This window comes from Canis lupus, chromosome 26, assembly GCF_011100685.1.
Source record: "Canis lupus familiaris isolate Mischka breed German Shepherd chromosome 26, alternate assembly UU_Cfam_GSD_1.0, whole genome shotgun sequence".
In the NCBI taxonomy this organism is placed as follows: Eukaryota; Metazoa; Chordata; class Mammalia; order Carnivora; family Canidae; genus Canis; species Canis lupus.
In genome coordinates, this window is record NC_049247.1 from 30,951,623 (window position 1) to 30,974,703 (window position 23,081).

Here is a 23,081-nt window from a genome sequence, read left to right on the forward strand (position 1 = left end):
CCTGTGTGTGTCTCTCATGAGTAAATAAGTAAAATCTTTAAAAATAAAAAATAAAATACACATCCAGGGCGCCCGGGTGGCTCAGTCAGTTAAGCATGTACCTTTGGCTCAGGTCATGATCCCAGAGTCCTCGGATTGAGCCCCATGTCAGGCTGCCTGCTTGGTGAGGAGCCTGCTTCTCCCTCTCTCCCCCACTCATGCTCTCTGTTGAGCACGCTCTCTCTCTCACTCAGATAAATAATAATCTTTTAAAAATAAATAAATAATAAAAATAACACACCCACCCATAGGAAAACCAGGCCCACAGAGCTGAGCCAAGAGAGCTGGCCGAGCTCCCTGCACTCATCTGCTGCTCCTTCCTAGCTACCGTCTTCAGCTACAGACATGAAATTCCTGGCCAGCCAACACCATTCTATGGAAAGACACATCTTGGGGGCATGATCACCAATCAATAAACGAGATTATCTCTGGGGGTGGCAGGTGGAAGTACAGGAAAACTGTAAATTCTGTATGTTCATTTAATATTCAAAATATAAAATAAAAAAAATATATATATATATATAAAATAAATATATATTACTTTAAAAATCCTTGGGGTGCCTGGCTGACTCAGTCAGTTAAGCGGCTGCGCCTTCATCTCAGGTCATGATCCCGGGGTCCTGGGATCGAGCCCCACATCAGGCTCCCTGCTCAGTGGGAAGTCTGCTTCTCCCTCTCCCTCTGCCATTCCCCTCGGCTTGTGCTTTCTCTCTCTCAAATAATAAAATCTTAAAAAAAATAAAGCTGGGGGAGAATGGATTTTTATTAAAAAAATAAATAAAATAAAATCCTAAAAGGAAAAAAAAAAAGGCAGTACTGATGCACAAACATGATAAATCTCAAAATCATGATGTCAAGTGAAGAAAACCTTACACAAAAGAGTACAGATGCACAATTCCATTTAAATTAAGTTCTAAGTTCTAGAGGGACTCCTGGGTGGCTCAGTGGTTGAGCATGTCTGCCTTTGGCTCAGGGCGTGTTCCTGGTCCCAGAGATCGAGTCCCACATCGGGCTCCCTGTGGGAGGCCTGCTTCTCCCTCTCCCTATGTCTCTGCCCCTCTCTGTCTCTTATGAATAAATGTTTAAAAAAATCTTTAAAAGCTCAAAAAAATAAAAATAAATTAAGTTTTAGAAAAAGCAAAACTAGTCCATGGTAGAAACAAAATCAGAAGAGCCTGTGGAGGGTGAGGAGCATGAGGAGCTTTCTGGGCTAAGGAGGGCTCTTCATTTTGGTAGGCTTTTGGGTTAAGGTAGATGTACTCACTGGTCAAAACTCAAGGGGTCACCTGATATTTGGGTACCATGTTGCATACAAATTTTTATGTCATATTGAAAACAAAAATTCCAACTTCTATTCCAAAGAATAGAAGTTTCCAGAGGACATGCCGTTCTCAGCAGCTCACTACCAGCTAACATTCACAAATCCCGGGCACCTATAGGAAGCAGCTCATCAGGGCATAGTAGTCAAGGCACAGACAAATCCATGTCCCTCCTGATTCCAACCTGGCTCAGCAGCCCTTGTGGTCTTCAGTAGGTAGTCAAAGCCTAAGGCCAAGGATACTCCTGAGATTCCCTCACCCTACCCCGCAAACACACACCAGACAAAAGGCCAGTGAGGAGGGTGGAAACAGGGCCCCATGCCCTCCTGATCCATGGAACAGCACCCCATTAGGAACCTCACTTGCCCATGATCCCAGGCAGTCTACATGGCCTAAAGGGCTCATGGAGAGGCAAGAATGAGGCCACCTCCCAGGCCTCTTTTCTAGCACCCTTACAAAAAGCAGAACATGCTCTGGCCCAACCTTTCAAAAGCCATGAGAAGATGTTTTAAAATAAAAGTGATCTTTAGGGAGCCTGGGTGGCTCAGGCTGTTGGGTGTCTGACTCTTGATTTTAGCTCAGGTCATGATCTCAGGATCATGAGATGGAGCCACACGTCAGGCTCCGCACTTGGCAGGACTTTGCTTGGGATTCTCTTTCTCCTTCCTCTGCTCATCCCTCAGCGGGCTTGCATACACAGATGCTCTCTCTCTGTCCCTTATAATAAATAAATAAACGAATAAAATTTTTTTGAAAAATAAAACAACAGAAAAGTTATCTTGGCTTAAACAGAGAGCCCAGGAGAACAATTCTAATCATCTATCTGATGGGAACTGTGCCAACTCAGCCTGGATACCCACCATGTCCAGAACCTGGGCTCCAGGAGGCCTGAGCATTCAGAACTCTGGTCAGGGTGCCTGGCTGGCTCAGTCAGAAGAGCAGGCGACTCTAGATCTCAGAGTCATGAGTTCAAGCCCCACACTGGATACAGAGATTACTTAAAAATCAAGAAAAAAAAATAGTAACTGCTCTGGTCATTCAACCTCCAGCAGTAGCCTCTGGAGATCAGGCTGGGAGCTTCACCTCCCTGGGCCTGGCAGCAGGCCCTGCATCCCTCCTGGAGACAGAAGAGTACATCCCTAGCCCCATGAGTAAGGGCCAAATCCAGAGTGCGATTTCACAGCTGGCAATCCTAACCCTCATGAGTAATATGCTCCAGAACGATGTCCCTTCCACCCAAGGCCTGACTTCCTGCAGGGAGGAACAAGCCCTCCCCCCACCAGAGGCAACTGTGGGCATCTTGACTGCAAGGCCTCCCAATTTCGGAAAACTTCTCCACCTTCCTCCCAAACAGGAGGGTGGGCCCTAAAGAGAAAGGTGATAGATAGGGCAGTCCCGGTGGCTCAGTGGTTTAGTGCCACCTTCACCCCAGGGTGTGACCCTGGAGTCCTGGGATTGAGTCCTACATCAGGCTCCCTGCATGGAGCCTGCTTCTCCCTCTACCTATGTCTCTGCCTCTCTTTCTCTGTCTCTCTCATGAATAAATAAATAAAATCTTAAAAAAAAAAAAATAGACGATAGACAGGAAAAGAGGCCCACTTGCCTCCCTTCCTTGGGCTGGCCTCTTGGCCCAGGACTCTTAGAAACTTTGTCACCACCACCCCTCTCTGGTGCCCCCCCCCCCCTCACTTCCTTGAACAGGACTTCCCACAGCAGTCTTGGAGCTATGCTGGGAGACAGGAGGAGCTCCAATCAGCCCACCCCAAAACACCCAACAGGAGACTGTCTTTCCTCCCTAATCACCTCCGGGCAAGGAACACCCATCCAGACAGAAGTAACAGTGACACAGGAATCTTCTAACCACCCATCGCCCACCCAGGGCTCCACTGCCAGGTGGGAGACACAAAGTGTACCAAACAGAGAGGCAGTGCTGGACAAAGTACAGCCAGCCACAAAGCAGCTTCCACACCCACAGGGGTTTAGCTCATCTGTGTCAGAAAGGGTCCTAAACATGCTGGCTACTGTCCTCAAGCCTGAATCTGAGGTCAGCATCGGCCTTAGTCACAGCTGACCTGCACTGGTCACCTGGTACTCCAGGTATAGCCCTAACAGGTGCGTCTTCCTTGAGGCCTGGCCCCACCCAGGCTGAAAGAGAACAGTTTGAGGGCATGGTGGAAACAATGTGGAAGGTACAAACAGCCTAGGATCCAGAAGAGCCCAAGACCCAGCCTGCAAGCCAACAACCAGCCCTGCATGGTCAGAAGCCCAGGACTGTGTTCTCCTATTCCGATGGCCTGGAATCCTTCTCTATATCCCTCTACCCTCTTTTTTTTGGAGAGAGAGAGAGAGAGAGAGAGACAGACAGACAGACTGGCGAGAGGGGCAGAGGGAGAAAGAGAGAATCTCAAGCAGACTCCCCGCTGAGCCCACAAGCCCCATCAGAGCCCAAGACGGGGCTCAATCTCACAACCCTGAGCCAAAAATAAAGAATCAGACGCTCTACTGACTGAGCCATCCAGGTGAGAAATCCAGCCTCTATATCCTTCTTCTCTGTATTGCTCCATGAAGTCTTACCCATCCCTTCACTGGGAGCCTTTCTCCCCTTCACCCATCCACCCAGGCAGCACCTCAGTCTGCCTCCTGGGGAAGAGTGGGGTATTATCTCCATGTCCAGGGACAGATGAGACAGCAAAGTTCTGGGGGTTAAGGAACTTGCAACAAGGTCACAAGAGTAAGCAGGTGGCAGAATGAGGACTCAAAAGCCTGATCCAGAGCTGAAATCATGCTCTCCCCACTCCAACGGAAAGATACCACACACATCCCATTGTTGGGCAGGGACGTGACTTACAGGAGTACCGCCTTCCATGCAGAGCCAGAAGGGTCTTGGTCTCCACCTCCGCCCTCATCTCCTCCTGCCCACCCACCAGCCACCTGCCTGTCACAGCAGAGCCTCACCTGGGCTGCATTCTCTTGATTGCAGTATATAAGATCAGCCCAGCTCCTTCAACACCTTGAGGCCAGAGAGAAACTTCTGGCTACGAGTAACAGGGTATCCACCTCCCACCCCCACCCCCAGCATGCAGTCTGCTCTGGGTACCTAGGTTGTGCCCGCTGCTCTTCTGAGAACACCCCTGGCCTCCATGACCTCTCTGGCCTGTCCCTCCAGGCATGGGCTGGTGGTGGGTGAGACTCAGTGCTCTGGGCAAGCCCAGCCGTGTAATCCAGCCCAGACCTGGATGCTGGCCAGCAGCTCCTGGCTCTTCTCCCAGACCATCCTCCTGGAAAGCAACAGGCTCTGCGAATGCCAGGAGCCCAGCCCTCCCTCCGACGCGGCTTCTACGAAATAAACATTTGGGTTCCACTCAGTGCTTTGGTGATATGATCATCAGGAACCCTGTGTCCACATCCTTCTCTGCCCCTCATGCCCCTCTTGCCTACCCACCAGCTCACTCTGAACAGTACAGGAAATGGCATCTAGCCCAGCCAGACTTCGAGTCTGTCCTGAAATCCCTTCAGGCCCCACCGAAGACCCCATGCTGCCCATGAGAGGCCAAGTCCTGCGTGGGCCCTGACCACCTGCATCTCTGTGCACCTCCATCTGAGAAGTGGGCCAGTTCCTGATAACTCAACACTGTGAGGAAAGGCTAGAAAGTGCTGCTGTGAGGAAAGCCCTGGCAGGAAGCTCCAACCGGTCAGGACCCATGGCTTGCAAACCTTGCTTCTCCAGGGCAGCCATGGGTCTTCTCCCTCTCTCAGGCCTACAACCGTCCCATCTCTCCTGGCTTTGGAGCCAACCAGAAGCGAAGTCAAGAGGCCTTGGGGCCTACAACTAGATATCCCCTCCTGGCTCTGACACAACTGGCTACCTGGCACCAGGAAAGGCACAGGGCAGGGTCCCACCAGAGAGCAAGATCTGGCAAGTGTATCCCACCAGGCCAAGCCATAAGTGCCACTGGGTAGAGGCAGATGAGCACCAAAGAAGGAGATTAGCAATTTAAGATTATGATTATTACAAAAACTATGCTCACCTCCAGGCTCTCTCCACCACTTTGCACTCCCCTCAGGAAGGGCCTGAGCTATTGGTGAAAGGCTCTCTGGCAGCAACAGAGCAGGAGTCTGGAGGCAGGGAGCACCCATAGGAGGGTAGGCCCAAAGGAGAGCAGAGCAGAGGATATCTGCCATCCCCATCAGGTAAGGAACAAATGAAAACCCAGGAGCTACTTTAATCAGGAGGCACCGAGGCCCCAAGGCACTGGTTCCTGTAGCTCTAGAGCCAGTTCCCACAGGTTCTGCTCATCATGGGGCATGGTCCATGGATCAGCAGCTGCAGCTATAGCAGCACTACTAAGGCTCTCACAAGAAATGTAGCTGCTCAGGTCTGACTCCAGACCTCAAAACTAGAACTTGAATTTTAACCCTTCTGAACTCGCATGCACATTCAAGTCTGGGAAACACTAAGGTGGGTCATAAGCTTTCTACTGCCCGGAAAGCCCAATGTTCTACAAGTAGTAAATGCTCAACCTCTGGGTATTAAGAGGAAGGAGAGAGCTCCCAAAGGGAAGACGTTATTTCTCAGGCAAACAAGCCTAGAGAGTAATTAATAAAACAGTGGACCTGGAGAGTGCCTGGGTGGCTCAGTTGGTTGAGCATCAGACGTGGGCCCAGGATCATGATCTCACTGAGCAGGGAGTCTGCTGCTTCTTCTACCTCTTCTTTGCCCCTCTCTCCACTCGTGCATATGTTCGCGCTCTCTCAAATAAAATATTTTTTAAAAACGGGGCACCTGGGTGACTCAGTGGTTGAGTGTCTGCCTTTGGTTCAGGTTGTGATCGCAGGGTCCGGGGAGCAAGTCTTGTATCAGGCTCTCTGCAGGGAGTCTGCTTCTCCCTCTGCCTATGTCTTTGCCTCTGTGTGGCTCTTATGAATTAATAAAATCTTTAAAAATAAATAAAATTTAAAAATCTTTTTTTAAAAACAACATAATAAATAACAGCAACAACCAACAGTGGACCTGGAACAGGAGACAGAACGTGGCCAAGGACAGGAGCTGCTGGGCCTGCATGGTAGGCAGAGACCTCAAGGGAGGAGACAAACAGCAAGGAACAGTGGTAAATAGGTGGAAATTCCACAGGTGAGGAGCTAAAAGGCACCCAGAAAGCCTGGGCAGCCAGGCTGGAAGACACTATCACAATCATCTCACCTGCCCTGGGGACACCCTTCAGATGAGATAACTAAATCCCAGAGGCAGAGATTCAGTCACAGCTGAGTCACAGAGTTGCAACTGCCCACCCACCGCTCCTAGAAAGAAACTCCCAACTCCACAAATTCAAAATCAATCCTAGTAGCTAACAATTTTTTAAGCTAAGGACTCTGAAATAATTAAAGCAAAACATCTCATCACATACAAAAAAATATTTCCTGACCAAAAAACAGGAATAAGGGCACCCAGGTGGCTCAGTCAGTTAAGGGTTTGCCTTAAGCTCGGATCATGATCCTGGAGTCTTGAGGTTGAGCCCTGCATCCGGGTCCCTGCTCAGCAGGGAGTCTGCTTCTCCCTCTCCCTGCCACTCTCCCTGGCTTATGCTGTCAAAAAAATAAAATCTTCAAAAAATAAATAAATAAAATCTTCAAAAATAAATATATATACTTTTTTTTAACTTATTGAGAGAAGGAAAGAGCACGAGAGAAGTGGGCAGAGGCAGAGAGAGGAGGAGCAGACTCCCCAAGGAAGAGGAAGCCTCAAATGGGGCCCAATCCCAGGATCCTGGGATCAAGACCTGAGCTGAAGGCAGATGCTTAACAGACTAATGCTTAACAGACTGAGCCACCCAGGCACCACTAAATAAATCTTTTATTTTTTTTTTATGATTTTATTTATTTATTCATGGGACAGAAAGAGAGAGAGACACACAGGCAGAGGGAGAAGCAGGCTCCATGCAAGGATCCCGATGTGGGACTTGATCCCGGAACTCCGGGATCACACACCGAGGGGAAGACAGATGCTCAACCGCTGAGCCACCCTGGGGTCCCAATAAATCTTTTTTTTTTTTTTTTTTTAAAGGGCAGGAAGAACTACCTCTCAATGTAGGTGGGGCAGTCCTTCCCAAGAAAGGGCAGTTGACAACCCTTCACGCACATGGTCGCCGTGGTCTAGTCAAAACTCTCAAGGCAAGCTGGCATTAAGGAAGCAATGCCCCATGACGCGACATGACCCTCCTGGCCAGGATAACACTGAGATGGCACCTTAAAGGGGAATTAGAGAAAAATAAAACGATGCCAGATAGTAATGATGGGGCTTTAATTAGCTGGGTGAAGACTAAAAGAGTATTTTTCCTGAGGAGGAAAGAGGAAGGTTAATATTTTAGAAAACCAAGAATGAGGAGCACCTGGGTAGCTCAGCCGGTTAAGCATCTACCTTCAGCTTGGGTCACGATCCCAGGACCCTGGGATAGAGCCCTGAATTGGGTTCCCTGCTCAGTAGGGAGCCTGCTCCTCCCTCCTGCTTGTGCTTTCTCACTATCTCATTCTCTCTCAAATAAACAAAATCTTTTTTTTATTTTATTTTATTTATGATAGTCACAGAGAGAGAGAGAGAGAGACAGAGGCAGAGACACAGGCAGAGGGAGAAGCAGGCTCCATGCACCGGGAGCCCGATGTGGGATTCGATCCCGGGTCTCCAGGATCGCGCCCTGGGCCAAAAGCAGGCGCCAAACCGCTGCGCCACCCAGGGATCCCAAATAAACAAAATCTTAAAAAAAAAAAAAAAAAAAAAAGACCAAGAATGAAAACATGCAAACCCTGTGGTCCAGAAAATGTACTCCTAGGTATACACCAAGAAGAATCTACCCACATGCTCACCAAAACCCAGGCAAGCATGTGTACACGGCAGCCCTGTTCACAGAAGCCCGACACCTACAGGACAGAGGTGGTTGACGGTATAGGGACTGTTACCCAGCCATGAGCAGGACTGACCATTTGCACAAGACCATACATATGTGCCTTTTATAGGTGAAAAACAGTTGACTGTTGTTAATATCACATGGTTTAACTTACATGCACATAGATGAGTCTCTCAAGAAAGTCCTTGGTCTTTCTTGACCAAAGAAGCCAGACCCAAAAGAGACTATGTGGTGTGATTCCATTCTTAAGTTGGAAGGCAGTCACAATCCAAGGGTGAGGGAGGAGTTAGGGGAGGACAGAAGGTGACTCAAAAGAGTCACAAGGGCCTTCTGGGGCTATGTTTCTCATTCTGAATGTTGGTTACATACACAAGTATGTCCATCTGTGAAGAACCCTCAGAGCTGTCATTCACAACTGCACACATTTCTTATATACAATGTCCCATTTTAGAGGAGTGAACTCTGCAGACCAGCCAGGAACCTACAGAAAACCTAGAAACCGCCATAAAATCAGTATCTACCATCCAAAGTAACAACAACCTGGTGACAGTTTTTTAAGATTTTATTTATTCATGAGAGACACAGAAAGAAGGCAGAGACATAGGCAGAGGGAGAAGCAGGCTCTCTGCAGGAAGCCGGATGTGGGACTCAATCCTGATCCCAGAACTCCAGGCTCACGCCTAAAGCCTAAGGCAGACGCTCAACTGCTGAGCCACCCAGGTGTCCCCCTGGTGATAGTTTTTAATCAGCCTAGTTTCTAGCTGATAATTCCACGTAGAGGAGGAGTTCCAATCAGGCAAGCCCATAAGAGAAGAGGAAATTCAGAGCGGCAGGTGAGATACAAACAGGATACATTCCACCAACGCCTGAGCAGGTCCCAGGGCAGCCAGCTGGGTACATCAAAGGGAGGAAGCCCAGAAGAAACTAGAAGAGGCCCTCCGGAATAGGGGGTCAAAGGGAGCTGCTGAACAGAAGGAAAAGCCCCCTTGGCTCCTGTGTGATCAAACCCAATTCTCAAACAAGTGGCTCAAGGAACTACAGCTAAAGATCAAAGATTAGAATGTTTTAATCAAAAAAAAAAAAAAGTGGGGGGAAAATCAGGTAGAAACACCATGGGTACCCAGTAGTTCTTAAAGAGACATTTTTAGATTTTATTGATTTATTCATGAGAGACAGAGAGAGAGAGAGAGAGAGAGAGACACAGGCAGAGGGAGAAGCAGGCCTCCTGAGGGGAGACCAATGTGGGACCCAATCCCAGGCCCCCAGGATCATGACCTGAGCCAAAGGCAGATAATCAACCACTGAGCCACCTAGGTGTCCTAAAAAGCCAATTTTTAAGGATAAAACTAGGGAACTTTTATACACAATCTCACACTCTACAGCCCTGTGCCTAAAAAGCCTCCAGGTATGGCACCTTACAGAAGATGTCTCACATGCCCAGCAAGTCTCTTGCAGGGTCTAACAGAGGAGAGGGCCAAGATCTTGGAAATGGAACTGGACAGAGATCCACTCTTGAGACTTAAGGAAAGCACTCCTAGTGTCACACGACTTTTTTTTTTTTTTTAAAGGTTTTATTTATTCACGAGAGATACAGAAAGAGGCAGAGACACAGGCAGAGGGAGAAGAAGCAGGCCGCATGTAGGGAGCCCAATGCGGGACTCGATCTCGATCCCGATCCCGGGAATCCGGGATCACGCCCTGAGCCAAAGGCAGATGCTCACCGCTGAGCCACCCAGGTGCCCCTCACCCAACTTTTAAAATGGAGTCTTGGGGGATCCCTGGGTGGCGCAGCGGTTTGGCGCCTGCCTTTGGCCCAGGGCGCGATCCTGGAGACCCGGGATCGAATCCCACATCGGGCTCCCGGTGCATGGAGCCTGCTTCTCCCTCTGCCTGTGTCTCTGCCTCTCTCTCTCTCACTGTGTGCCTAGCATAAATAAATAAAAAAAAAAAATTTTAAAAAAAATAAAAAATAAATAAATAAATAAAATGGAGTCTTGGCTGGGACGCCTGGGTGGCTCAGTGGTTGAACGTCTGCCTTCGGCTCTGGACATGACCCTGGGGTCGGTCCTGGGATCGAGTCCTACATCGGGCTCCCAGCATGGAGCCTGCTTCTCCCTCTGCCTATGCCTCTGCCTCTCTCTGTGTCTCTCGTAAATAAATAAATAAAACCTTTAAAAAAAATAAAATAGTCTCAGGACACTTGGGGAGAAGCAGGCTCCCTGCCTGTGTCTCTGCCTCTCTGTCTCTCATAAATAAGTAAAATCTATAAGATAAAATAGTCTCATTGGAAGCTGAAGGATTGTTTTGCATTACGAAATTTGGTTTAGACACAGAAAACAGGGCAGCCCAGGTGGCTCAGCAGTTTAGTGCCGCCTTTAGCCCACAGCGTGATCCTGGAGTCCCAGGATCGAGTCCCAAATTGGGCTCCCTTCATGGATCCTGCTTCTCCCTCTGCCTGTATCTCTGCCCCCCTCCTCCCCATGAATAAATAAAATCTTTTAAAAGAGAGAGACACATGAATAAATAAATATTTTATAAATAAACAAACAAACAAACAAATAAATAAATAAGAGAGAAAGACAGGGGATCCCTGGGTGGCTCAGAGGTTTAGCGCCTGCCTTTGGCCCAGGGCGTGGTCCTGGAGTCCCGAGATCGAGTCCCACGTTGGGCTCCCGGCATGGAGCCTGCTTCTCCCTCCTCCTGTGTCTCTGCCTCTCTCTCTATCGTGAATAAATAAATAAACAAATATTTTTAAATAAATGTTTTGAAAAGAGACAGAAAACAAACAGGCTTTTAATACCTGGAGTAGACCCAGCAGTGGGGTGAAAATGGGGATACTTGGGAGGCAACAAAAATCCTACCCTGAAAACACCTGAACTCCCATTGGCAGGCTGCATGATGACGTGGAGGGCGATGTCACTTCGGACCATTCCAAATGGTGACAGGATTGCAGAAACCACAGCTACATGCAGCACTTCAGTGAATCTCCAAATAGAGATTAATGCCCAGCTTTGAGTGCACAAAGAACAAACTCCGGCCAAACCCCGCCAGCCCAAGGATCCAGACAAGCCCACGGTGGCAACAAAGAAAAGCTAGGGAATGGTTAATCCACAATTCAGAAGAGTGGTGATTTCTGGAGGTAGGGGAAGCAAGAGTATATACTGCCCACTATACCAAAATGTATACATATGTAATTTACACGCTCATTAACACATTTGTAAATAACCTGGAACACAATCTTCAAGTCCACTGAGAAAGCTGGCATGCTCTGTGCAGGAGTACCAAAAAAAGGGGAGACAGACGAGAGGAGCAGGAGCTGGATGAGACCTTCTAGATCCAAGGAAGTGCCAGAGACTAAAGTTGTGGGATACTCACTGAGCATCCCTCATGTCACCTGACCCTGAGACACCCCCTCCAACCTCCAAACACTGCAGGGACACAGAGCTAGGCAAATACGGCAACAAAATGCCAAGAAGGGCTTTGGAGAGTTCAGTCCTACTGGAGACACCCAGAAAGTACCACCCTGTCCTAAGAGAAGACAGCAGAAGCCAGGGCCTCCATACCTGGGAGGTCAGGTGTGCCTCACCCAACAGGAGGGAAATCCCACTGTGATTTCCAAAGGACCAGACAGGAAGGGCAGTTAATGCCCTTCTAAGTGAAAATATCAAAGTCTAGCACACATCTCCCCTCTGCAGCCTCCACCCCCTCCAATTCGGAGTCCAATCAACCCTGAGTTATCTTTTTCAAACACCGATCTCATCCAGTCACTCCCCTGCTTAAAGCTTTCAACGCATTCTCGATGCCTGGATAAAGTCCACACTCCAGCCTGGCCAGGTTGCTTCCCAGAGGGGCCCTGACCCACCTCTCAGCTTGGCTGGTCCACAGTCATGCCTGAGTGGCCCTCTTCTGCGAAGCCGGCCCTTTATTACTCCCAGGACCCGAAGTCAGCACGAACTGCCCAGCAGCTTCCATCTGCACCTACCCTCACCCCCAACCAGGCTCCCAAGGTGAGGGACCCTATGTCCCACTAGCTCAGCAGCCACAGCTGCACTGGGCATGGAGCAGGCCTTCATAAAGGTTTATTAGGAGAGTAAATACCAGGCAGGAAGGATCAGTGCTGAGAAGAGTGAAACAATACATGAGAGAAGGGACGCCTGGGTGGCTCAGTGGCTGAGCATCTGCCTTTGGTTCAGGGCATGATCCCAGGGTCTCAAATCGAGTCCCACATCGGGCTCCCTGCAAGGAGGGAGGGAGGCAATTGCCTCTGCCTCTTTCTGTGTGTCTCTCATGAATAAATAAAATCTTTAAAATATTTTTAAAAAATAAATCTCTGTAACATCTGACTTAATACAAGAGGCTAGATTCTCATATCTGTTTCTACACCTAGTCTACTAAGATATGTAGTTTTGATTTAAGTCTCTGAAGAAATGTGACTTTACAGATAGAAGGAGGAGTATTTTAATAATCCTTTCAGCTAATCATGGCTCTTCTTTTTTTTTTTTTTTAAAGATTATTTATTTATTTATTCATAGAGACACACAGAGAGAGAGAGAGGCAGAGACACAGGCAGAGGAAGAAGCAGGCTCCATGCAGGGAGCCTGACATGGGACTCGATCCAGGGTCTCCAGGATCATGCCCTGGGCTGCAGGCGGCACCAAACCACTGCGCCACCGGGGCTGCCCTAATCATGGCTCTTCTACATTGATATTATAGTGAAACTTGACAAGCGATGGTCCCTTAAAAGTTGCAACTGAGGGGCACCTGGGTGGCTCAGTTAGTTAAGTGTCTGCCTTCAGCTCAGGTCATGATCTCAGGGTTCTGGGATGGAGCCTGCATCATGTTCCGAGCTCAACAGGGAGTCTGCTCGTCCCTCTCCCTCTGCCCTTCCCCCCCCTCTTGTGCTCTGTCTCAAAGAAATATATTTTAGAAACCAAAAAAAAAAAAAAAAAGTTGCAATGGAGACTGAAATCGTATCCATGACTATCTCACATTCAGTTACGTAAAAATCCACTGGTATTCACCGCATTTCTATCCACGCAGGATTGTGCAACATCAAGCGCTGGTCATTTGGAAAATTTTGGTTCACTGACTTGATCAGATCTTCCCAATGCTGTCACATTTCATTATACGACACCAAAAAACTCCATGTGTTAATATCACCGCTGATCTTATCAGTGAAGGCTAAGTCAGGCTCACAGTGATGGATAAGAGTTTTCTAAAACTCTCATTTTCCCTTGAGGTGTTCTAGCACTGGCAACACATATCGTTTGTTTTCCTAAAGTGACAAAGCTTGCTTTCTTCATTTGAGAAAATGTCTGAACACATTCTCCAAGTCTGAATAACCACACCTTGTCTGTCCGTCGTTCTTTCAAGTAAAAACAATGTACCATGAGAAAAAGCAGCTAGTTCAGAGCACAGCCCAAGCAAATGTAGTGCTTTCTGGAGACAAGAGCTGACTTCTTTTTCTTTTTTCTTTTTTTTTTAATTTTTATTTATTTATGATAGTCACAGAGAGAGAGAGAGAGAGGCAGAGACACAGGCAGAGGGAGAAGCAGGCTCCATGCACCGGGAGCCCGACGTGGGATTCGATCCCGGGTCTCCAGGATCACGCCCTGGGCCAAAGGCAGGCGCTAAACCGCTGCGCCACCCAGGGATCCCAAGAGCTGACTTCATAGTAGTCATGCATACTCCCCATTTTGTCACCAATACAAAAAAGATGTGTGTGCCCCAGGGTCTAGATTTACTACTCAGTCATCTCTACTGCCTCCCCAGGACACTCTTAAGACTAGCTATCTCTGTCTGGAGCACCAACGTGGAGAACACAACTCTGGGCCATGTGTACCACCCACCACAGCTTTGCACAGGGCAAAGGCTGGTAACTTCTAAGTACTGTGAAAACAGTCTGAAGGACCCCAGTCTGCAAATCACTCTGAGAAGGCTGACATGTACCACCTCAAAAATTTCTAACTACCCATTTTACAGGCAAGGAAAGTGAGGCACAGAGAGGCACTCTTCCCAAAACCACACTTGTTCACCAAATACTCTAAGAGGCAGGACTGACAGAAACTCTGAAGAGACCTCCAAGGGCCTGCTTACTCAGAGCTGGCAATGCTTCTGTAGCAAGCTGGGCCTCTCCCCTATGGGCCCTGGACTGACTGCCCCCGCCCTCTGGAGGCAGAGGTGGTCAGAAGGGGAGGTGGGGGAGGGGTGCTACAGGAAGCAGGATGTGCAAGCTCGCTGCCTGCTGGGGGCATGAAGTCAAAGTCCCCTCCTGCCCAAAGCAGCTAAGCCAGCCCTGCCGCCCTTATCAACGTCAACACATGCATGGAATGTGGGACTTTGGAAACAGTCCTCTCCTCTCGGCCTGTACCCCTCTGGTGCTCAGGTTCACCTACCACAGCCCAAGGACAACCCAAGCTCAGTGTTCAACCCACCTTCAGCCGGAGTCTAGTGGCAGTGAGAAAGGCACCCACTAGAGGTGGCTCACTCAGGGCACCTGGTGGCTATGGCTTGGCCCCTCTTCTCATCGCCAAGATCACCCATCTACCAAGAAACAGCCTCACATCACTGAGAGAGGCCACTCTGCCCAGTCTCACACATCACAGCACCGCTGTGGTGGCCAAGCAACTCACTTGCCTGCACAGTGAGAATACCAAAAGAAGGAAAAGAGCCCAGCTCTGAGTTCCCAGGAACCCCCAGGCCATCCCCCTCACGATCTTCTGAAAGTGGTCAACAGAAGCCCAAGTTTACACAGTCCAATGTACCAGAAGGGAAGGGGTTGGGTCTGGAAGGATAAGGATGCCCAGAGAGTTCTGTCTGACCTCCAGTTCCTGTGGGGGGGAATAGGAAACGGACCTGCTCACCAGGCTTGTATTGGTCCCTCCTCACTTTACAAGGAACTACTGTGCAGCTCCAGGCTTTTCTAAGCCAGCCATATGGCCAATCCCACTCAAAATGAAAACCTTGACTGTCCTCAGGCCCAAGCACTGCTCAGAGCCCACACATACATACATGTTCAAGGCTGCCACACACGTGTGGTTGTGTTTGCCTTAGTCTTAGGACTTCTCAAATAAGGGCGCCTGGGTGGCTCAGTCGATTGGGCATCTGACTTGACTTCGGCTCAGGTCACAATTTTGGTGTTCTGTGATCAAGCACACCAGGCTGTGTGCCCAGCATGGAGTCTGCTTGAGAATACTCTCTAGCTCAGCTCCCCACCCAATGTTCTCATTCTCTCTCTCTCTCTCTCTCTCAAATAAATCTTTAAAAAAAGAACTTCTCTACCTGATACCTAACTATGTGACCAGAGACTGCCTAACCTCTCCGAGCCACTTGTACAGTGAAGGTTGATAAAATGATTGGCATTCCATGGGTTATGTTCAGAATTAAATTCGGAACACCTCCCACAAGGGCTACCATGGGGTAAAAGCCCAAACGTGAGGCCCCGGCCCTCTTCTGTCTCTACTTCCCTAACATTCTGTCAGGAACTCTGTGGGAACCATCCTCCCAGTCTTCAAGTGGGAGCACCTGTCAGAAAGAAACCATCAGCAGTCTTCTACCGGAGGGCAGGGCAGGGAAGTCCTGCGGCAGGGTAGGAGGCAGGTGGGATGAAGAGACAGAAGAGTTGAGGCAGGAACACACCCCTCCAAGACCACTGGCTCTCAAAACAGAACCTCAGGGTCCACCTACCAACATGTGCACAGGCAGAAAAGAACAGAGAGGAAGGGCACCCTGCCTGTGCTCCCAGCACCACCCACTTCTTCCTCAACTACCAGCCCAGACTTCTTGCCCCCTCCTTCACTGCCCCAGCCCAAGCTGGTCTTCCTTCCCTACAGGACAGCACTTCCTATCCAGGACACCAACCAGAAGCACACAGACTCAGGAGCCTTGCTGCTCACCTCATTCCGTAAGCTGCCTAGAGCACGCAGGGCTGTCCCATGCTCTGTCTGCCCGTAGATATGCCCTAAATCCCAAGACGCCTACTGTTCTGTTCTAGCAAAGAGAGCTGTGCCAGGTGAGCTAGGTCTTACCTGAAGCTCTCCCTCCAATGCTGCATACTCTTTCCTGGCCCCTTACACATCGTACCCAGATAACAATCCAGAAAAGCAACCTCAGGGATCAATCTCTCTCTCCCAGGGACCTTGAGGTCAAAGAGAAAAGCAGGGGCTCAGGTCCCAGGAGTCCCCAGCTATGGCCACAGGGGGCTCATTAGGGAGCCACAGGATCCCAAATGTCACTATGTCAGGCCCTGCCAGGGCAGACAGACGTCAACCAAAGCCAAAAATGCAACCACAAAACCAGAACAGGTAAACTCTGAAAGCCAAGCAGGAGTAAAAGTCCTGGGGTCAAGGGCAGCAGGTGGCTCCCCAGGGGCCTTCAAGAGGATGACCCTTTAGTGCACACTGGCCCGGGGTCCTTCCCACTGCCACCAAGTAAGAGGGACCATGAAAAAAAAAAAAAAAAGAGGGACCATGAAGAGTAAACCCCTTCTGTATCTGGTGCTTCTCCAAGACCCTCGTAGCTAACCCAAGACCAACCCACCTTGTTCTATAAATTCAGTCCCACTGGGCCATCAGAGTAAAGCAGTTCGGGACCACCCCAGATCATAATGCACTGGACCATCTGGGCTCACCACCTGATTGACTCTACTACCAACAAAGATCAATCACCTGCTAAAGCAACAGTTCTCAATCTTGGCTGCACATTAAATTCATCTCTAAGTCTTAGGAACCATGGATGTTAGAAATAGTCTGGGCTGGGCCAGCCTCTACCAGGTCCCAGATGATCCTCCTGCGCAGGACTGAGAACTAGGCCACCAGGAGGCAGGTCTTTTCCAGGCAGCACACGTAACAACACATACTTAAATGGGTCAATGTGTAGCACGCACCCATCACAAGGGAAGTACCATGGTGTCTACAGAGAGGCAGGCCACTGAGGCCAAGACCCCACCATCCCAGCCATCAACCCTACTCTCCCTTCTTAATCATTTCAGAAACAAGAATTCACTTTGGAAGATCTTACAATCTTCCAAAGTAGCACAAGTGGGGGGACTACAAAGGCCATGAGGCATTCCTCCTCCTTCACGGGCCTATGACCAGGGTGATTAAGAGGCCAAGGGAGCTCAGACCCCAGTGTGGTGATGGGAACAATACCTCTACTCTGTTGGGGGGTGAGGGGAGGTAGTCACCTGTCTCAAGGCACTGGTGTGGCCCCTCCCCATACTCACCTGAGAGAACCCACCCACCCACAGGTGCTGCTGGGAAAGAAGCCTGAGGCCGCTGCAGCCTGGAACGCATGGGACAAGTCTGCACAGCGGCCACGCCCGTGTCAGAGCCAGCAGCCCTTCCATCTCAAGAGGCCAACTCCGCACCTGGAAGCAGCCCCCTAGCCAACGCCAAACACTGCCTTTCCTTAGTGGCCCTTGGAATAGCCATGGAATGGAATGGGAAGAACTGGAAGTACAGCCCTGAAAGACTGGGCCACCTGCCTTTCCTCACCCCACTCTCCCTCCTCATCCATACTCTCCCTGCGCGCCCACGGAGGTGAATTACCCACAAAGAGGAAATAGGCTCCCACTATAGGCTACGTATCTCAGCAGCAAGGCCCTTTGGCATAGATGGCTGCTGTGTCCCCTCTCACTAACAGAAGGACCTGCTCTGACCCCAAGGCCACACTCCCCGTCTCCTCCACCTACATGGGACATTACCATAAGAAACATGAAAACTGAGCAGTTTGAAGGAGGGGCTCTGAACCCCTTCCTGACTGTCCCAAGCAGGTTCTTAGGTTCGCTCTCTCTATGCAGCCCAGCCGCACCTCCCTCAGCAGAGGCACCCCAACCTGGGCCCTTCCCTCCTGGACTGTGACAGGCCTGGAGTTACCTCTTGGCTTTCCCTCCCTTATGATAAGCACAAGAGGCTCAGTGGGGGCACACATACAACCCCAACCCCCACCTGCTTCTCTTGCTTTGCCACTCCGCCCACTCCGGGCTGCAGGAGCTCTCAGAGACCTCCCCCAACCCAGGTCCCTATCCCTTGGGGCAAGGCCCCTCCCAGCAGGAAGCACAGGCTGGCTGTGCCAGGCAGAGTCAAACTGGCCCGGCCTGTTTGGAAGCCCCTAAGCCTGAGTTAAGGATCCCCTTGGGGAGGGGGCTGTCAGCTTAAACCGCTCTAAACTCCGAACCACATGGGCCCTCACAAAGCCCTGGAGTCCAAGGCATTTACCCTCCATTCCCAGCCCGACCAGTTGCTTACTAGCAGCCCCAGCAAGTTATGTAACGACCCAGTTGAGTCTCATTTACCAATGTGTAAGAGGAGACTGACTACCCAGTGTGCTGCTCTGGAAGGATTCCGAGAAAACTCAAGTGTGCCCCTACCTCGACCACTTGTTGGCAAGGCTGTGAGCGCCAGTATGATCCAGCTGAGCCGCAGAGGCTGGGCACCACGCCCCTGTGTTTGTTCTCAGAAAATCTTGTTGAAGGAATAAAAAGCTTGTGAAAGAACCTCACAGGGTGCCTGGCACACAGAGGGTGCTCCTGTGCTAGCTTCTCTAACACACCGCATCTGCAGGCTCAAGCTCTTGCCTCAGGGCTCTCCCGTCTCTCCTGCCACACTCCACACTGCCACTGACTTTCCATGTACTCCCCACTAAAATCCCTCTCCTACAGTCAGCCTGAACCCAGCATGGTGTCCGTGGCTCTCTTCCAGCCCAGAGCTGGCCCCTTCCTCCATGCCTTGCAGCTACAACCATCCCCACAGTGCCCCCTGCACTCCATACAGCACCGTGCCAGTCCTTATCTGCCTATCTTACCATCGTTTGTTGGCCCGTCTTCCCCAGGCTGAGCTCTGGAGGGCAGTGAGACATGAACGTAAACTCAAGTTCTGCTCCCATTTTGGACATGGGGACCCTAAGGCTCAGAGTCAATCACTGTCCAAGGTCACACGGAGAGTAAGCGGTAGAGCCAACGTCCCACTCTAGACTAAGTCCCGTTCCCTCTCCCTGTCCTCCAGGAGTCCCTCATGTGAACCACACTCCGAGAGTCAGGAGGGCAAGAACCTGACTGGTTTTTCTTCTCGATGGTGAAAGCTGCCTCCCAGGTGGCAGAAAGAGGAAGACCCCCCACGCCCTCGGTGATCAGGTCCTGGGGGCAATGGCCCTCAGCCCCAGTGGGCAAGGCAGCAAGCTATTGGGTGGGGCTGACAGCTTGAGGCCAACAGGCCAGCAAAAGGGCAACACCACAGGTCCCCTAGGTAAACTGAACTTTATTCCTTCCTCACTCCTCCGACTCACCAGAACTGCCCAGCCAGCCCTTCTCTGGGGGCTAGCTGCTGATTAAAAGGCACTGCCCCCACGCCACCCCCCTCCCCCCACCAGATCTGACCCTGACACACAATAAGGACTCTGGGAAGGCAGCAGGCCTGTCAGCTCAATAATGCAAAACCCTGTTGCTCCAAGTCCACGACAGCTGACTTCAAGTGGATCGGAGGCTGTGCTTATTAACAAAATGAGAAATCTGATCTATGGAAAGAAAACACTACGTGAGGATTAATCCAGGACTGCAGCTTGTGGAGAAGGCTGGGCTGCTGGCCAAGACCAGGGAACGAGGATGGGATCGTGCCTACCTGTCCCCAGAGCAGGTACTGCGCAGCAGGACAGGACGCAGCGCCTCTGCCCCACCTGCACTGCTTCTTCTCCTTCCAGCAATTGCAGCAATCATTTCAGTTTTGCTTTAATTAAAGGCCTGGCTCCCTCGGGCTGCTTCTTCCTCTATGCAGAGCCAGCAACCAGAGGGAGATTTTTCTTTTCAGGAATCGCTTGTAAAAGCTGGGTGACTAATCTACAAGTCCTAACAACTGGCAGGAAAACACTGCAGGGAGAAATTCTGGGCACACACCAGCACTCTGAGTCAAACGGCCAGAGAAGCTGGGCAAGAGGCACTCAGCAACTCCCCCAAACTGGTCTGCAGAAAGCCAGAAGCCAAGGGAAAGCAGACCAACCTGGGAGTTCTGACCCTGAAGGTAGGCAGGCAAGTGAGGAGCTCCCTCCCAGCCTTCCGAGTCTACTGCCTGCCCATGGGACCCAGAGATTTTCATAAGCCTAACTGTACAGGACCAAAGGTTCACTCCAAGGCACGTCGACCAAGTCCTGGGCCAAAAGACTCAGTTCAACCCCCAAGTATCAGCTTCCCATCCCCCCCTTGGTGCTAAGAGCCCGCTAAACCAGCAATCTCACCGCACAGCTTTGTCTCTGGAGGCCAGCCTGAGGCCAGCCCATCTGCTTTTTTTCAGACCACTCCAGCAACCCTGCTCTGCTAAGTGTACACTCTCTCCTTGAGCCAGGGCTACAGACCAGCCACATGGCCTGTGCTCCTGAAAATGTCTGCTAAAAGGGCCAGGGAGTCCAGAGTTGGCAGATGGGAATGGAGGGGAAGAAGTAAAGCCAGGAGCCAGGAAGCATTAAATGCTAGCTCCAGAAAGGTCCTGGGTTTGAGTGACCTAGCTCCATCCCTCCATCCAAAGTCCCTGGAGAAGTGCCCCAAGTTCAGCCTAGAAGCTCTGGAGGCCCCTCCACTACCTGCCAGCTCTCCTCCTCCCCCCAGCACAAGAGGCACAGCAATCCCCACATCAGTCAACAATCCACCGCCACAGGATTCCTATGGGCAAAGCTCTGCCCCTCCCCCCCACCACATATGTCAGAGGGGTGGCCTCCCTGGGTTACACCCCTCCTGCTGTTGAGGGGGGAGCCAGGAACCTAGCTTTCCAGATGTGCTTGGCAACTCCTACTAGAAAAGACACTGGGGGTGGAGGGGATAGAAGACACGGATAAATAACTTCAGAACCATTCCAACCCATCCGGATCAGGTCTGGGCTCCCTTCCCCAGGCAGTCCCACGCTGTTCTGGGTGGGGCCGCTGGGCGCATTATCTGACCCCGTTCCCTCCTCTCCATAAGTCACTGCCCCCCAGGGAGAGGCATCCCTGCCTTCCCCCCACACACCTACCCTCCCCACCGAATAGGTCTATGTGAATATGAACCATCTTGGTAGATAAACAGAGAGTGACAAGCTGGGGCCCTTCAGCCCCCTTCCTCTGCCAGCCGGTCCCCTCCCCCTGCCAGCCGACCCCCTCCCCCAAGCCCATCTCTCTTCCTGCCAAGTGGCTGCCTACACGAGAGGTCTGGGGGCAGGGCAGCGAGCCCACCAGCCGCAGGGCCTGGCCCTCTGGGAGCGGCCCCTCCAAGGCCAACCCTGCCCCTGCCCCGGCCGGTCTTCCTGCGGGGAGGGGGTAAGAAAACGGACCGCAGGCAAAGGAGGGCCGCAGTTCTGGAAAGAGCAAAATCTCCCTCCGAGGGGCGGCCGCGGGCGCAGGGCCGTTTGCATAATGGAAGCCCGCCCGCCTGTCAGGCAGCGCAGCTCGCCCGACGCTGTTCGGATTAGATTGCTAATGAAAAGGCACAAAGAGCCGGCGCCCGCTCGCCCGCCGACCCCCGCTCCGCAGACCCGCGCCCCGGCCTGGCGCGGCCCCGGGGCTTTGTGCCCAGGGTCCCCCGCCGCCCGCGCCCCGCCGGGCACCGGGACCACAAAGCCGGGGCAGGCTGCGACCGGCCGGGGGTCCGCGTGCGCCCCCGCCCAGCCCCGGCGAGCGCGCGCCCGCCCACGCCCCTCTCCCCGGGGGCGCGCCCGCCCGCGGCCCCCACCCGCGCCCCCCGCTGCCCCACACCTCCTCTCACCTCGTGTGCGTCGGCGGCGGCGCTCCGCCCGCCGGCCGGCCGGCCCTGCCCGCGGCCCCTCGTCTGCGGCGTCCGTCTCGCGCCGCCTGCGCCCGCCCCGTCCGCCCGCCGCCGGCCCGGCTCGGCTCCCCGCCCAGCGCGCCCCGAGCGCCGCTCACAGCCGCCCGCCCGGCGCCATCTTGGAAGCTTGTGACGTCGGCGCCGCCCGCTCACCCCTGACCCACATCTGAATGGGCGAGCGGCGAGGCGGGGCCGGGCGGGACGGGGCGGGGCCTCGGCGGGGGCGGGGCCTGAGCGGCGGGGCGGGGCTGGAGAGCGGTCCGAACACTGGGCAGGGCGGGGCGACCGGCCTGCTGGACGGCGCCGTGGGGGAGGGGCGCGCGGACGATCTGGGGACCCTGACGCTGGGCGCCCGGGCCGACCCCGACCTCACGTGCAGGGGCGAAACTGAGACCGTACCCCCGAAACGCCCGGACCGTTCCCCCCGCGGGGGAGGGGACTCTGGACCCCCACCGGCCCACGCCCGGCTCGCACACTCAGCGCTGACCCCCTTCGAGCCTGATTCTGACCCCTCGAAGGCCCCCATCAGGAACCCCTGGCGACCTGCGTGCGCCCCACCTCCACGATACCTACGCACCCCCACCCTGTGCCCCCGCAGGGACGCCACCGTCAAAGGCGCAGCCCCCCAAGACTGCGGGGCGGCGGCGTGATCTGGGCTCCCGAAGACCCCCCGGGCCGTTTGGGTCCCGAGGGAAAGGGGACTGACTCCCCAACCCCTGACTCCAGCAACCCCTCGGGTCCCGGCTCCGGCAGCCCTGCGGGCTGGGCTTACCTGTTCAGAGGGCGCGGAGGTCGGGAGCACGCGGTGCTCAGCCAGCCCCTTCCGGTGATCGCAGCCCCTCGCAGGCCCCTGGGGTCAAGCGACTTGCCTGAGCTGGCCCGCCTGGACCCAGGTTTGTGGCCATCGTTGAGATGGCCTGCTGCGGGGCTGGAGATGGCCCTGGGCTGTGGCTACTTCTTTGGGAGTTACTTAATGGACCTCTGGCTACTTTCAACACCGGACAAAAGCCCACACCACTGTCAAAGTCTGAGAAGAACTCAAAC

The 23,081-nt window shown here is 52.3% G+C and overlaps 1 protein-coding gene across 2 annotated transcripts in view; it reads right to left on the reverse strand.

Moving 5' to 3' along the window:
- The window catches only part of HIC2 (HIC ZBTB transcriptional repressor 2), a 33,324-nt gene extending 11,295 nt beyond the window's left edge, over nucleotides 1-22,029 (reverse strand). For both annotated transcript variants that reach the window (XM_038575980.1, XM_038575979.1), the window contains exon 1: nucleotides 21,978-22,029. The gene's annotated coding sequence lies outside the window, so the exon portion shown is untranslated. The remainder of the gene's footprint in view (nucleotides 1-21,977) is intronic.
- Between the last annotated feature and the right edge of the window lie 1,052 nt (nucleotides 22,030-23,081).